Below are 15,070 nucleotides of genomic sequence, written 5' to 3' on the forward strand. Positions count from 1 at the left end.
TGTTATCCAAATATAACTATTTTGTGAATAAATCACAGTTGAGATTTCAGGCATTCATAAAACGTTACTTATGATTGAGCAGTTTGTTTTGGGTGACCCAATTTATGAATCTGCTTCGGGAAGAAGTTGTTTCACTTTTGCATAAGCATTAGCTATATATATTAAATAATTTGTATTATTGTTCGTTAATTTTTTTTCAGAAAGTAAATAAGCTTCTCAGGTATTGTCTTAATATTTTACATAATTGTTTTATTACGAAGAAATCATTACTCTGAGCACTTACATTAAAATATAGTCTACTGAATTTCAGTCAACTAAAAAATGTCGATGGGAAAGGTTATATTGCAATATTGACGAAATAATGAAAATAGAAAGCGGGTTTTGGCGGTCTTCAGCTGATCGCGTCACAGCTTCAATATGTCAGCTGATTCGCACGATTAAATCACCATGTTCTTTGGAAATTGGAAATCATTCAACCGATTTGTTCTCAACAAACCAACAGAAAAAATATGGTTAGATGATGCGCATGCCGTGCAGCCTTGTATAATCAGAAAATATTTTGAGCTGGTATTTTTGAAGGACATCATGTCCAGTCCTTTTCCACAGGTCACTCAACCCATATAAATCACTTATTGGAAGCGATGCATCGTTAACTATTCTAGGCAACATTAAGCAGTGCAGATAAATTGAAAAAATAAACATTAATTTAAAAACTTTAATTTGTCATTTACATATTCGTTTTGTGTAGATTTTGATGCTCAGATAATTGCTTAACTACAGAATTAGGCTAGCCAATAAGGATTCATAAAAACGAAATAATTTCAAACTATTATTCATCTGGGAAACAACAACAACAATAACAACAACAACAATAATAATAATAATAAATTAATAATAATAATTAATAATAAAATAAGTTACAAAAGGAGATTCCAATGCATTATGAGAACTATTTCGGTCCTAAATGAAACCTTTCAGTTTTCGAAAGTGCTATTTTTTTCCTTAAATTTTTTATAACATAAGGGACGTTTTTCTTTTTTTAAATAATTGTAAAGAACAATTTGTGCTATCGAAATATTTCATTGATGTTAAATATTCTTTCTGAAAAATAACTTTTCTTTTTAGAGTGTGAATAAGGAAAGACAGCCTTTAGCTGTTGGGCATTTGGCACATTATTTAATTATTACATTATCATACGCTTGCGTGGAGCAGAAAAATATCTAGTTTGAAACAGAAATTGTAATTAATAATGGGGAAACTGAGATTAACTGGCACAATTATAATAATAATAATAATAGTAGTACACTGAAAAAAATTATTCAAAGATGATTCCTTGGATTTACTCAATTTCTTTACGTTAAGAGGTTGTAAACAATTTATTTGGGCTGAATTTAAACAAACAAATTAAGTTGAACATTACTAAACTTAATTTGTTTGTTTAAATTTAACACAAACAAATTGTTTGCAACAGTTCTGCATGCAACACTTTTTTCAGTGTAGTAGTAGTAGTAGTAGTAGTAGTAGTAGTAGTAGTAAAGCATCTCAAAAAAGAAGGGGGTATTTTGGGAAAGGCTTTTTAAATTTTCGATTTCGTTGTGCAAATTTACAAATAATATTATTCAATTTGCACAGATATAATAATTTTGTACTTTACAAGTTTAGGGAAAAAGAGAGTCGTGTTTAGCTTCCATTAACCTCAATTAAAAAGTAAATTTGTTGCAATTAATTTAAACTGAACTAAACTGAACTTCAACCCTGAAAACTGAACTGACACAGTTTCAATTTACTATAAACTTCTATATTAAGCTACTTTGACACAATTTACATTGTAAAAGTACTATATAAATAAACATGAATTAAATTTAATTGAATTAAATAAAAAAGCTAAATATACAAGCGCGCACCATATGGTCAGTTTGTAAATGCAGAAAGTTAAATTGGCTGGTTTAATTTTATTAAAATTAAACAGTCTTTCTTGACTCCATTTTATTATTTTTTAACAATGTCAACGACTTGTTTTGATTGCATTTGTTGCGAACTTTTAGGACTTCTCATTACGTACACTTCATGTTTATTTCTTTTCTCAAAATCCGTTCCCCGATTTGTTTTGTTTTACAGAAGCATCAATGCTATTTTCGTTGCATTGCTTAATATTATTTTTGTCTCAAGCACTGAAGATGTGTCAAACTCTAATGAATCTGTCCTTATTTGGCTACATGTGTAGGCCAATGACCTGATGTCAATAAGGTATCAAATTACTGTTGAGTGAGAGCTTAATGAACTCTCATCTGCAATAATTAATCTCTGATTGCTTCACATTAAAATACATTCATGAATATGCTCATCAACTCTCTCATACTGTACAAAGCCATTTCAAACGAGGACATCTCGAAACGAGCAGACACAAAAGAATAACAATGCTGAACGGTGTCTGATTAATTAGTGACCCTGAGCATTCTGCTTATTATTCACAATAAGAAATTACATAATAAGAAAGTTTCTTCTCGTTTATTTTGAAGACGCATGATAGACACGCTCTTTAAACCACACTGTAAACAAATACAGTCGGCTTGTATTGGGACAACATCAAAAATGTATAAAAAAAGTTAACTTATTAGTTTTTACAAATTTAAGTGGACCGAACACAAAACAATTAAGCTGTCTCAACGAAATCTCAAGAACTGTGTTGTTTCAGCTTATTTTTAATGAGCAGTTTTAACAAGCAGCCAACAATACTCTTGATTTATTTAATTTTATTTTCAATAAAAATGTTAAGCACACATTAATATGCATTTTAAAGTAGGCCCTACTCATACATAAACATTCATATAACATCGTTTGCCATGCATTTGAGCAGGTGGACCAGACACAGACAGGGAAGACCTGGTTCTGCTGGCTTGCTGGTTGGTTCCCCCTGATCTGGGTAGAATTATGATCCATCAGCGTGGTCCAGGTGTGCTGAACATGGCGTCTGTTCCTCAGGGGAGAGATCTTAGCATCTGCTGAGTGCCTGCTGATGTAGTGTTGTCGCACAGATCCAGAAACAGCGCTGGGGCTGCAGCTGGCCACATGATCCCGGGTCAGTGCTGCTCTCCCATCACACACTTGTTGGAAGTCGAGTTAATTAGTTGAGAAATAGTAGTTGCTTCATACAGGCCTTATGAGAAGACGTGTATTATCTGATCTGTGTGGTTTGTTTATTTATTTATTTATTGTGTGTGTGTGTGTGTGTGTGTGTGTGTGTGTGTGTGTGTGTGTGTGTGTGTGTGTGTGTGTGTGTGTGTGTGCGTGCCACTGAGAAAATGAATGGAATGCCTGAAATCCTAAATTCCAATTCAGCTGGAAAAAGGATGTAGCCTAGCTGTATAGGCTAATATGGATTTCTAAGTTTATTATTGATATTGAAGTTTAAAGAAAGGAGAAATTGGTCAAAAGATATTACAAATGCCATATATCAATATTTATTTTTATTTAATATATTTTATTAACCTACAGGCCTACATTACTGCACAACTGAACTAATCAAATGTGACGGATAGATGAATGAAATAATTTATTGACCAAGGAGGAATAACACTTCATTTCCCAGGATGCACTTGCATGTCCTCAAATCACATTTCATTAAATTGTACTTCCTGTCATTAGTTCAACTTCCTATACGGTGTGACCTTTTAATTCCAGTGTTAAGTTCTTTATTGCAAGCGTTCTTGTTTTTCAGTTTAATTTCTAATGTTCTAAAGCTCTGCTTTTAGTTTCTACAAAACAAATGAATTCAAATCTACTCGAAATACATCTTCAAACACCTCTGCTGCATAAAAAGGCGCAAGATTAAGAAAATAATCCACCAGCCCGTATGCTGCAGTTCCCAGGCTCCGTGACAGTGGGTTTTTCTCCACACACATCTTCATCTGTGGCCCTGGGTAAGTTGTCTTTTAGCATGTAGCGATGTGACTAATTTGCTGATAACTGTGGGTTTTGGATAAAGAGCCCCATTGATGTGGTCATGTTCTACAAGAGATTACATACAAGACTGTGTCACAAGAGGCTGCAGGCGTAGAGAATGAATGCTGGCTTACATGCGCCTCAGGCCTTATCTTTTTCCCAGCCATTTGGAGAGGCCTGATAAAGAGCACCTTGGGATCCCCTATTATAAAAAAACCCCGGTGTTATAATGGTGCACTGAGCTTGCAGCTATATTTACAATGCATCAAAGGGTTACCCTTATTGAGCTTTGATATGATTTCATTGCTTTACCTGATTTTCCGATTGATCAACTATCGATTATAATTGACCGATAATCGTTTTTTTAATCTATCAAACTGACGATATTAATTTGCTGACAAGGCGTAAACGATGTATAGTAGTTGTTACATTTTTTGCTTAATTTGCAAAAAAAGTGCCTAGTGCAACTGGGTTATGTGCAAACAACAGTATAATGGCCGGAGCAGATTGAGTGCGAGTGTATGCATATTAATAGTGCAAACTAAGATGGAGAATATAGTGTGCTACTTTGCAAAAAATGAAACCGTTTATGTCCACTGGTTATCCATTTAAAAGTATGATAGCCGATGGGAAAAAAAGAGTTCTTGAGTCTGGCAGTCATGCATCTCACACTCCTTTACCTCCGCCCTGAGGGTAGGAGTGTGAATCTTCTGTAAAAAGTTTCTTAGGTGCATTTATTTGATCAGAAATTCGTTATATTTGTTCTGTGAAGTAACTGTATTTGAATAAATGTAAAGATCATTTTCTAATTTCATTTACATTTGGAAAATATAGATTTTCAGCGTCATTAAGGATTATATAATAGAAGATATAGACCTAGTTTATAATGATATTGTGTACAATTGCATTCTGAACAATTTAATTCATTCCTGCTGAAAGAAAATTATTGACTTAAAATGTATTGGTGATTAGCGATTGGCTCAAAAATGATCCGAGCACTCTTAAAGCGAAAGTTCAGTCAAATTTAAATTTTGTCATTTATTCACCCTCCAATTGTAAATCTGTTTCTTTCTTCTGAGCGCAAAAGATATTTCATAGAATGTGCAAACCAGCAGCCATTGACATCCATAGTGGGGTTTTTTTCTACTATGGAAGTTAATGGCTCCTGATTTCCAACATTCTTCAATATCTTTTATCTTTAACACAAGGGGAAAAATCTCATTAATTTTAGATGGTGAGTAAATAGTGAGTACATTTTAATTTTTGGATGACCTGTTCTTTTAAGCATCTAGAGCAAAGTTGTAAATCAGCAAATGAAGTGCTTGGTTAATCATTGCTCTTCTGAAGTCTGTAATGCTGGAGCTGCAGGTAATTGTGTAGAGTTGGTTTGAGGTCTCTTGAGTAAATATTTGTATTGTTCTCCAGGAGCTGGGGTTTCGGAGGGCATCTTGGGTGGTTTGAACACACTTCGATGTTTATAATCTCATGTAATCTTGTCTAGTTATGTTCTTATGATCTGTCAAAGCCTTTGGTTGGAGTGGCTTACAAACAAAATCAGGTCTCACAATCAGATTGTGGTAAACAACCCAAGATAAGCAGTTTTAAACTAATCTGAGTAGAATTTGTACACTGTGAACAAACAAACACAACAACAGGTGGGTTCTGTTAAACATGTTAAACTGAGATTCATGTTTAAAAACTTTTCTCTTAAACTTTTTAGAATGCTTTATATTCATTCATTCATTCATTCATTCATTCATTTTCTTGTCGGCTTAGTCCCTTTATTAATCTGGGGTCACCACAGCAGAATAAACTGCCAATTTATCCAGCATGTTTTTACACAGAGGAGGCCCTTCCAGCTGCAACCCATCTCTGGGAAATGCTTTATAAACAGTTAAACTATTGTAAAATATTCATTCAATCATTTTCTTGTCGGCTTATTCCCTTTATTAATCCGGGGTTGCCACAGCGGAATGAACTGCCAACTTATCCAGCAAGTTTTTATGCAGCGGATGCCCTTCCAGCCGCAACCCATCTCTGGGAAATATATTGTAAAATATTATTGAAGATAAATCAGTTGTGAATTTAGTGTTTTGGTAGAAAATTGAAAGAAAATGCAAGTTGTAATATATGTATATAATGTTTTTTCTTTGATTTAACTATTGCGAGATTTAAAAAATATGAAAATTAAATTAGATTATTAAAATTAGCTTCTTTTAAGAAGTTTTATTGTATGTTTAGTTATTTTTGATTTAAATCAATCCTTTGTAACTCGATGAAATGCAGTTTGCTTTAAAATTATAAAACTAATTAAAATATTACTTTATGATCTATTATTCATATGTATAATTTAAAAAGTATTTATTTGTGTACTATTTTAATTTAACAAAATAGGCTTCCTCCAGGTGCTCCAGTCTCTCCCCCAAGTTCAAAATCATGCAGTATAGGTGAATTGGATGAACTAAATTGGCTAAATTAATTTGTAGTGTATGTGTGTGAATGTGAGAGTATATGGGTGTTTCCCGGTGCTGGGTTATGGCTGGAAGAGCATTCGCTGTGTAAAACATACGCTGGATGAGTTGGCGGTTCATTCCGCTGTGGTGACCCCTGATTTATAAACAGACTAAGCTGAAGGAAAATGAATGAATTATTATATATAAATAAAGCAGTTGTGAGTTTTAATATTTGCTATGTTAATATTGAGAAATCATGTTGATTTATTGCTCATCTACATATTTTTTGTTTGATTTTTACTTCTTTTTTCAGATGAAAAAATAGTTATGTTTAAAATATATGTGGCATTTAAATTAGGCTATCAGATTATTTTAAGAATTTTTATTGTATGTTTAGTTGTATTTGTTTTAAATTAATTAACTTATTCCTTGGTAACTCGATAAAATGCAAATTTTATTTTAAATTATCAAAATAATGAAAATATTATATTATTGTCTATTATTCATTTGTATAAAAAAAAAGTAATCAATCATTTACTATTTTAATTATTTTAATATTCAGTTTCCTCCGGGTGCTCCGGTTTTCCCCACAGTCCAAAGACATGCAGTATAGGTGAATTGGATACTAAATTTTCCGCAGTTTATGTGTGTGAATGTGAGAGTGTATGGGTGTTCCCAGTGCTGGGTTACAGCTGGACATCTGCTGTTTCATTCCACTGTGGTGACCCCTAATGAATAAAGCGACTTAGCTGAGGCTGAATGAATGAATTGATAAATATAAATAAATCATTTGTGAATTTGTTAAATTGCTATAAAAGTATTCAGAAAGCATGCTGATTTGTTGCTCAGTTTAGGGTTTTGGATAGAAAACGACAGTTAATCTCTACATTTTTGTGTTTTATTTGAACTTTTTAAAAAATATTAAAAATATTTAAATTTAAATAAAAGACGTTTAAATTAGATTATTTGAAGAATTTGTTGTATGTTTAGTTATGTTTTATTTTTTAATTAATTAACTTAAATTAATCCTTAGTCACTGGTAAATGGAAAGTTCACTTTCAAATAATAAAAATAATAAAAAATATTGTTTTGTTATCCAATATTTATCTGTATAATTTCAAAAAATAGTCAATAATTTACTATTTTTATTTTAATATTCAGTTAACAAATTGGGGTGACACAGTGGCTCAGTGGTTAGCACTGTCACCTCACAGCAAGAAGGTCACTGGTTCGAGTTCTTTGTGGAGTTTGCATGTTTCCTGTGTTCAAGTGGGGAGGCCAAAGATATGCACTATAGGTGAATTGGTTTGAATAAATTGGCCATAGTGTATGTGTGTAAATGAGTGTGTATGAGTTGAGTGTGTTTCCCAGTGGGTTTCAGCTGGAAGGGCTTCCGCTGCGTAAAACATATGCTGGATAAGTTGGTGAGTTATTCGGCTGTGGCGAATCCGGCTTAGTCCCTTTATTCATCAGAAGAAAAATAAATGAATGAATTAACAAAATTAAAAATTTGATTAACACTGTTTTAAAATGCATTTTAGACCAATTTAAAAATACATATATTTTTTTTAATTTAAGTTTTGGTTGACTACCCGGACTCAAGTCCATTTTTTCTTGTCATTGCTAACAGTGGTCTGTATAAGCTTAAACTATAGATGCTTTTCTGTACTAACAATTCACTTTCATGTACATGTGTTTATCTTAGTTGATATTAATTAACTAATACACTACATTAAATGCCAAACGTGTTAATAGTATTTATTGTACTTGTGCTAACATAAACAAATGCCAAACAGCTTTAATTTTATTAAAAAAAGATGAGTGAATTCTTTAACAAATGGTCATTGTTTGTTAATATCAGTCAATCAATTAAGCATCATTAACTAATGGAACCTTATAGTGAGTTATATATGAATCCATAAAATATGCTTATTCCAAAGCCATAAAGCAGCGCATTGGCATTTTGTTTAATGATGCTGATGGTAATGGTGGGGTTGGGGAGGGGAATAATGACAAAATGAGCACCTTCAATAGACGCTCGGGCCATGAATAAACTGCCCTCATCGGCCCAGTCCAGAGTCCTGCATTTTATTAGCAATAGCCATGCTAAAATAACCTGCTAACACGTCGCACAGCGCGGCAATAATAACCTCCTCAATCATATTTTAAAAGTCACGTCAAGCCAGGCCTGTATAATTCATCTCTATGCAAATACATCAATGTCAGCCCATTAGTGTATTGCTAAAGAGGCTTTTTATTAAAATGCATTCTTGCCTTGTCCTTTTTTTTTTGTCATCTCTTTTTTTTTTTAACTCACTCCCAATAAAACATGAGCCCTATTGGCCAAGAATTATAGCAACTATTAGAGTAACATATGGACAGCATGCACTCGGAAAATAAAAACCAACAGATAAAGTAGCAGGGTCATGGCAGGGTACAAACACTTAGGAAAATGGCAGCGGAGTAATAGATTTCCCTGTGCCACTGGAATCAAAGCCTTATTATACATGCATTTAGAGCTGTATTGTGTGGCTGGATTTGCAAGAGGGAAGTTATGACCGGTGCCATGAATTAAAAAGACAATAAAAAGGTGATAAAGTGCATGCTGGATGTATTAAATGTTTTAATGAAATTAAAGTAGTGGAGGAGCTGTGTGACGTCTCGATCATTCTATGATAGTGACATTGTGGAGAGTGAGAAAGTGATTGAGAGGGGGGGGGGGGGTAGCATGGGTTGAGCAGGAATCAGCTGATAGAAGAGTTCCTGTCATTGGAAGACACCGAGATGAAGCCAAGTGTCATTCAGATCCAAAGATCTAATCAGAAGTGAGAAAAACTAGGATTGTCACTTGATTTTATGTATATGTATGTATTATGTATATGTTGATGTTTATATATATATATATATATATATATATATATATATATATATATATATATATATATATATATATATATATATATATATATATATATATATATATATATATATTATTTTTTTTTTAATCGAGCGATTTAAATGTTCAACATTTTCATAAACCAACGTTGGGATAGTTTTTCAATTGCATTTAAATGACACTTTTTAACCCAATGATTGGGTTTGTCAATTTTAACCCCAATTTTGGGTTACAACGTCCCAGAATATTGTAGAGAGTATACAGCTATATAAAAAAATTAGAGACCATCCACTTGAAGAATCTTGGTTTCTCAGGGTTTATGATTTTGAAACTACTGGTGTCCATATTTAAATTAAAAATGTTGTTATTAATAGTCTTTTTTTTTTTTTGCATTAAAAGCAAAAATGTGCTGTTTTTTTTTTTTTTTAACAAAACCAATGTAAATTAGAGCAACAGAAAGTAGCTTTAAGTAAATGACCAATTGTCATTTATCAAAAAAGCTCTTGATGACAATATTTTGATTTAAAATGTGTTAGACATGATAACAGACCTTAAAGAAATCATTTTACTTAAACCAATATTTATTAATTAATTCCAATAAATGCCATTGGCTTAAATATTCATGCCAGGTATAGGAATTGTTTGATTTATTAGTATGTTTAGATGCAAAAACCTCTAAATGAGTCTGAATATTTCTTCTTAAATGAGCAGTTTTATCAGGCTCCTGTGTGCAGGTTTAGTAATTTCACGTTGGGGGCAGAAGATAAATCCTTCTCATTGTCTTTAAAGTGAAATAACTCAACATAAACAGGAGACCAAATTTTTTTATTTTCGATGGACATTTCAGATGGCCTTTACAGGTTTTTACTTCTCAATACCTCGTTTATTCTTTAAATGTCTGATATCATGTAATACACTGTGCATTACTTAATTTCATCATATAATATATACAAATCAATGGATAGCTGTATACACTTAATATATGGTATCTTTAAACATTTGTACTGTTTTCTCTGTCTACCTTCCATATGTGCAGATATACAGCTATAGCATGTCCGTAGTCAGCCTGGTGAAAGAGGTGGTTATTTTTTCCTAAACTATGGACCTTTTTGCATTTATTTGCCTCATTTTCTTTTTAATTATGAGGTTTAAATACTTTTTGAGTATCAACCACACTTTTGATGTACCAAAAAACATTTCCTAAAAATTTGGAAAAAAAAGACAAAAACAAATTTTCTAATAAAAATGTATTACATCATATCATTAGAAAAAAAGGATGCTGTTCAAGTTTTAAATGAAAAACTAGTCTATTGTCATTTATTGGGCAAACACAAACTAGCCAGCACATTTAACTTTCCTCAGTCATGCTGAAGCAACCATCAAAAGAGGATTCTGCTTGGTCTTAAAGCCTTTTTCTATGGTTATTTTCAGTTTGTTATTTTGGCATAGCAGTCAAAATAGAACAAATGAGCTCGTGTATGGGATAAATTCTGGACCTTTGTCAGTGAGGGGTGGGTCTTTCGAACCATCAACCCCCTAGCTAGGGGCCCGTATAACGGTCAATATTTTTTTTTAGCCTATTTTAATCAATTTATTTAAATGTTAGTGTCTAAATCAGTAAAAGTAAGGTGGCAAAGTATTCTTTATTTATTTATTTATTTATTTATTTATTCGGAAGCCTCGGGTGAAACCAGCAGAAAACGAGGGGTTTATCTGCTAGAAAAAGTTTTATGAACCGCAAAAACAGTAAAGTGAATCCTGCACATTCTCCACGTGTTTACCGTGTTGTGTTTGGCCGAATGCGGTGTTTTCGGGGCCTGATTACCCGCTTATAAGTCTAATGCTTTAGCGGGGCCAGTGGATCCTGTCATGCCTGCGTGAACAGTGGATTTTTCTCCTTTATGGTGTCATTAATTTACCGCGGATCATTAGCCCTCATACAAACCCATGTTTTGACAAATGTAAGCAGTGAATTATGTACATAATGTACCGCGGCCGTCCGTGAATGAATCACATGATAAACAGGATCTGCCCTGGCATATTACCCAAATGTGTTTCAGGGGGTGTCTTTCTGTGCCCAGACTCGTCACTCCATTACCGGGACAGCTCACTCAATAGCGGCTGTGTGTCTGACACATGCGGCCATTCACAAGCTTTTCATTGTGACCGCCGGTGCGTTCCGGCTAACAGCATTAAATATCGGGTCTGATGAAAAATGATGAAAAAGTGAACATGGAAATGATATTACGCTGCGTCTCTGGTTTCTTGTGCCCCGCGCGCTGCGCTTCCTGAAATATGGAATTTTAAGCGAACGCGCGGCGTGAATTTCATTGATGAGCTCGGCCGTATTTTTCTGTCATTTGTCTCGACATGTATTTAACATTTTTGCTAGTGGTTCAGACTGATGTAAATTAGGGTGTGATGCTGAGTGTTTACGTGCTGTGGAAGAAATAAAGCAAAAAACCTGTCGTCAGCTTAACATTAATGTCATTTTATTAAAAACACTTGTATGTGATGTTGCTTACTTAAGCATGTGACACAATTTAACAGAGGGATTGACTGAAATTGGCCCTAGACCACAAAACCATTGTCATTTTTTAAAAATTGATTTGACTTTTCTAAAAGCGGGTTTGTATTTCATTTTATCTGTCCTTTGCCCAGTAGATCGGGCAATTTTTTTTGCAGTTTTTCAGAACTTTGATTTGTTAATGTCTTGTTATAATCGGGTTAAACCGACCCTGAACCTTTTTGCATGGAAATATATATATATATATATATATATATATATATATATATATATATATATATATATATATATATATATATATAGCTATATATATATATATATATAGCTATATATATATATATACATCACACACACACACACAATGTTTTTTCTTTCGTGCCTTTGCTTTCCATTGATGTTTGGGTTTGTTGAAATAGAACACTTATACAATTTGAAAATGTTTCCATCAGAGTTTTGAAAAAATTAGATAGATAGATAGATAGATAGATAGATCATCATTTTAAATGGTCTATAGTGCTTAGTAATGCACACTAGGCTACTAAACAAAATTGAGGCTTTTACACATATACAGTGAAAAATTGACTAAATATCTTAATGGATAATAAAATAAAATTTTCTAATGATTTTTGGCATGAAAAAAATATATAATTTTGACCCTTATAATGTATTTTGGCTGTTGACAAAATATTTATCCATGAAACAAGACTGCATCCAGGGTCAGAACTATGTAAGTTTTAAATGACAGTAGCAACAATACACAATAAAAGCAAGCTAAAATATGAACAGAGCAATGACATAGTTGAATTAAAACAAACAAACAAAAACAACCACAAAGCATATGACCTAAAAACAAAACAAACAACTGAAAATAGGTTAACACAAACTCAAGAGTTTAAATAAAAGAAACAATTTAAATAGCAGAAAAATGAAGCAATAACATAAATCTATAAACAAGAGTTAAACTCAGAAACACATCTGTTTAATAAAACATCAGCAAAGAAACAAACCAAAATATTTTAACAAAAAAAGAAAATATTTAAATAAAAAACAGAGCTATTATATCATCAACAAAGCAAGCAAGAAAAATAAAGTGACAACATGAATAAATGGAAAAATAAAAACGGTTTAAGCCCAGTTATAAAAACAACAAGACATTAACAAAGCAAAGTTCTAAAAAAATTCCAAAAAATAATCTACAGGGCAAAGGAAAGATAAAATTAAACCCAAATCTCAAACAAACTGCTAAAATATTGTTAAACTCAAATAACAGTAACAAAGCATATAAAAAAATGATATAACAACTAACAAAATGCAAACAAATGAACACATGAACTTAAAACTCCATCATTTAATCAAAGAAACATCAAGAAAGTCAATTCAAAATAAACCAAATAGAGCACCCCAAACAAACAAATGTTGAACTGTTTATCATCAGCTGGAGGAGACTATTATCCAGCTTTTTTTCTCCTTTTGCCTATTGAATTTGGATGATTCATGTACATGTTTCACAGTTTTATAGCTTGGGTTAGAGCTTAAGTGGGAGACCAGAGCATGAACTCCACGCAGCCTCTTGCTGACCGGCGCTAATATCTAAAATGCTTCTTATGACCTACTTATGAAGTCAATCTTTGTGAATCTATTGATCTGAATGCCAAATCCGAGACTGCAGGCTCATGCAAACGGACGAAGGACGATGAGCAGAGAAGATCTTAAGTGCATTGTTTTGACCTCTCGCCTCCGATTCACCACATGACCAGAGACCCAGACGGTCCTTTCTGTCAAAAGTCGGAGGTCAAATGTTCCACAAGAGGTCATTCGCCATCAGTTTAATTTAATATTTGGACAATGGAGTAAATACATAAAAGAATGAAATGCTTTTAAAGAGGAAGACTTTAAGTCGGTGGGGGATGGACTCTAATTGAATGGACTCCTGATTTCACTGCCAAAGATGTTTTGGTGCGTCTTTAATCAATGCTTAAGGCTCATAAAATCCCTAGGTCATAGTCAGGCATATTTCCATAATCAATAACGACGAGACCTCAAGTTCAGCAGGCTATGATCCTGTTCATGCCTCTTTATTTTTCATAGAGATATTTATCACTATTGCTGTCACAGAGAATTGGAAACCACATATAAATGCACATCTCGAAAACTAAAAACAGTTTAGTTTTTTCTGCTTGTGTGTGTGTGTTTAAATCCCAGTTCAGAGACATGTTAATATATTTACAATTCAGCTAAATATATTTAGCTGAAATGAGTGAGCTAAGTTGGCTGTAGTGTATGTGTGGGTGTTAATGCAAGAGTGTATGGGTGTCTTTCAGTGTTGAGTTGTGGCTGGAAGGGTATCCGCTGCATAAAACAGATGCTGGATAAGTTAGTGGTTCATTTCGCTGTGGTGACCCCTGAGTAACAAAGGGACTAAGCCGAAAAGAAAATGAATGAATGAAACTACTATAAAGTATTTTTTTATGCAAGTTGTCCCATAATTTTATTGTTTTTTAGGAACTGCAAGTTCATACCACAAAATTTCATACAAGTTGTTTTGTTTGTGTACGCTTTTCTCAACATTCTGACAGTCCTTTTAATTTTTTTTTATACTTGAAACAAAATTGCAAGAAAGGAAAGCTTATATCTGCTAAAACCTCAAGTTCACAGGTTGCAATTTTGAAAAACAAACTGGCAGTTCTAATTTAAAAAAAAAAGGCCAGAATTATGACAATTGTTAAACTGTTAAAAAGTTCAAATGAAATCTCTTGCACTCCCAAAGTTATATCTTGCATATGACGTCACCTTGGAATTATAAGGTCCTATCTGCGTTCTGAATGATTTAGAAATATTGAGCTTTAACGTTTTTGCCATACATTGCAAAAAGTATGTGTGTAACATTTGATTTTTAAATAAAAAGTCTTAATGTAAACAAATGATAAACACATCCCATAATGTAAATAAGTTGTCATTTAATAAGAATGTCAATGACTCAATTTTGACATTAATGTCAGATAGAACCTTATAATTCTAAGGTAACGATTTGCCTTTTTCTAAATTGCCCAATTCAGAAAAAGAAGTCAGAATTGCCAAACATTTGGAACTGTAAGAGAAGAAGCTAGAATTCTGAAACTTTTTTTAGTTCTATGCTGGATTTGTAGGTTTGTAGACTTTCTCACAATGCTGAGTTGTTTTTTGTAACCTGTATCACTAGTTTGTCTTTTTTCTTATGGTGAGTTTATAACTTTTATTTGTGCAGTAAAATGT

The 15,070-nt window shown here is 32.9% G+C and overlaps 1 long non-coding RNA gene across 3 annotated transcripts in view; it reads left to right on the top strand.

The window, feature by feature from the left end:
* Positions 1-3,651: 3,651 nt before the first annotated feature.
* LOC141379847 (uncharacterized) overlaps positions 3,652-15,070 on the top strand; it is a 59,124-nt gene continuing 47,705 nt past the window's right edge. For all 3 annotated transcript variants that reach the window (XR_015520248.1, XR_015520247.1, XR_015520249.1), the window contains exon 1: positions 3,652-3,920. This is a non-coding gene — a long non-coding RNA (uncharacterized LOC141379847). The remainder of the gene's footprint in view (positions 3,921-15,070) is intronic.

Source organism: Danio rerio, chromosome 21 (assembly GCF_052040795.2).
Source record: "Danio rerio strain M-AB ecotype USA chromosome 21, GRCz13ab, whole genome shotgun sequence".
Lineage (NCBI taxonomy): Eukaryota > Metazoa > Chordata > Actinopteri > Cypriniformes > Danionidae > Danio > Danio rerio.